The 2665-nt window shown below is 38.8% G+C and overlaps 1 non-coding gene across 1 annotated transcript; it reads left to right on the top strand.

The window, feature by feature from the left end:
• Window positions 1-1736: 1736 nt before the first annotated feature.
• Window positions 1737-1840, top strand: LOC119872463. Its single transcript, XR_005361478.1, has one exon. It is a non-coding gene; the product is annotated as a U6 spliceosomal RNA (small nuclear RNA).
• Window positions 1841-2665: the final 825 nt, after the last annotated feature.

Here is a 2665-nt window from a genome sequence, read left to right as displayed (position 1 = left end):
TAAATGAGGGAGGAGTAAAGGTTACATGTTGTGGCTTCCTGAGAAGTATAAAATCACTCCAATGCTCATTTTTCTAATTCCAGAATTCTTGGCTAAGAATGCTCAAGTTATTTGGGAACACAAAATGAAATATGAAAGGAAATAAGCTAAAGTAGAGGGCTATGCATCTCAGGAAGTGGTGCATCTGCTCATACTCCCCTGTGAGCAAGCCCTGAGTACCCCGTAGCAATATACCCTCTTTGGGGTAGAAGAATATGAAGCCACTGCATGACGCAGATGCCAGGAATGTGAAATTCACCTTACTCTTGCCCCCTGCCTCATGTGTGTGTGTCAAATGTATACTTCCCTTATTTATGATTTTGTCTCCTTTTGTGTAGACTGAGGTAATACCCACTCACTTTCCCTCAAAAGTCTCAGGGATGATGCATGAAAAAGGCTCTTCAATTAGGCAGTGTGCTAAGATATTGCGATAATAAATAACTTCCTTTTACCCTGAAGAAATTTTCATTTGCATTTACCACTTAGAATCTCAATCAACTTTTCCTATTTATTAACAGCTATGAAGCTTTCAAGCATTATTACTGGAGGTTCTCACCATTTCCTGGCCTCCCAATAGCTATGGATTTTCTAGCCACTTGATCTTAAAGAGTCAACTGAGTTTAGTGAAAGCAGCTCCAGATATGGCGTCAAATGACTCAAGTTCAAATTTCAGCTCTGCCTTTTAACCTTGATTAAACCAAGCACCTCCCTGAGCCTCAGCATCTTCTCTATAAAAAGGGAAAATAATACCTGCCTGCACTTACCCACAGGATTATAGTGAGGCTCAAACTGAAAAGTATGCAAAAATGCTGCAGAAATCACATCTCTATAACAGGATTGCTCATGCTATTTTAAGTTTCTTTTAGCCTCATCATTTCTATCAAACAGCAATAACATGCATTTAAGGTTTTCATTTATTTCTTTCCAGTCTTTTTCTACAGTGTGTATATATCCATTTGTGTTTATCTGTAGTTTTACTTTTTTAAATGTAGGCAGTATTTTATTATGATGTAATTATGTATTATCATACCTACATATATATCTATATATACCTAGGTTAATAAAATTTCCTCTAAAACATGGTTAATAACAGCTTGATATAATGTCTGTGATATATAATATGTATAGTATGCATTCATATATGCATATATTTTCATATTATTAAAAATTATTTCCAAACATGGCTAATAATGGATGCATTAAAAATATGGTAGGGGGGTGCCTGGGTAGCTTAGTCCATTAAGCATCAGACTCTTCATTTCAGCTCAGGTCGTAATCTCAGGGTCAAGATGGAGCCCCAAGTGGGGCTCTGCACTTAACAGGAAGTCTGCTTGAGATTCTCTGTCTCCCACTCCTTCTGCCCCTCCCCCCCACATGGCTCTTTCTCTCAAATAAATAAATAAAATCTCTTAAAAAAATAAAGTCTCGGGATCCCTGGGTGGCACAGCGGTTTGGCGCCTGCCTTTGGCCCAGGGAGCGATCCTGGAGACACGGGATCGAGTCCCACGTGGGGCTTCTGGTGCATGGAGCCTGCTTCTCCCTCTGCCTGTGTCTCTGCCTCTCTCTCTCTCTGTGTGACTATAATAATTAATTAACTAATTAATTAATTAATTTAAAAAATTTGAATCTCTGGACTCCGATACCAGTTATTAAAAATAAATAAATAAAGTCTCTATTTAAAAAATATGGTGGGTACAGCGCACTTTGGCAGCACATATACTAAAATTGGAATGACACAGAGAAGATTAACATGGGCCCTGCGCAAAGATGACACACAAATTCACAAAGGTTCCATATTTTTGCAAAATAAAAAGAATGAGAAATCCAAATACCATGTGATTTCCCTCATGTATAGAACAAACAAAGCAAAATAACTAAAGGGAAAAAAGAGAGAGAGAGAGAGAGAGAGAGAGAGAGAGAGAGAGAAAGAGAGATACGAACCAAGAAACACTCTTAACCATAGAAAATAAACTGAGGGTTACCAGAAAGAAGGTAGGTGGGCAGGGAGGATGGGTTAAATAGGTGGTGGGGATTAAGAGGGCACTTGTGATGGGCACAGGATGATGTATGGAAGTGTTGAATCACTAAATTGTACACCTGAAATTAACTATATAATACATTAACTGGGAATTTAAATTAAAGCTTTTTTAGGGGACACCTGAGTGGCTCAGTGGTTGAGCATCTGCCTTTGGCTCAGGTCATGATCCTGGGGTCCTGAGATCAAATCCTCCATTAGGCTCCCCACGAGGAGCCTGCTTTTCCTTCTGCCTATGTCTCTACCTTTCACTCTGTGTCTCTCATGAATACATAAATAAAATAAAATAAAAACTTTTTTTAAAGATTTTATTTATTTATTTGAGGGAGTGAGAGAGGGAGAGAAAGCACAGAAGGAGAGAGAGAGGGAGAAGCAGACTCTCTGATGAGCAGGGAGCCTGAGGCAGGGCTTGATTCCAGGTCCACAAGATCATGACCTGAGCCAAAGGCGAACGCTTAACTGACTGAGCCATCCAGGCCCCCCTCAATAAAAACTATTTTTTAAATATGGTGAGTAATAATTCTACCATATGAGTGAACCAAAATTTGTGCAATCATTCTCTACCTTTAACTCATTAAAAATATTCCTTTT

This window comes from Canis lupus, chromosome 6 (assembly GCF_011100685.1).
Source record: "Canis lupus familiaris isolate Mischka breed German Shepherd chromosome 6, alternate assembly UU_Cfam_GSD_1.0, whole genome shotgun sequence".
In the NCBI taxonomy this organism is placed as follows: Eukaryota; Metazoa; Chordata; class Mammalia; order Carnivora; family Canidae; genus Canis; species Canis lupus.
This window is presented reverse-complemented; position numbering and strand designations above follow the sequence as displayed.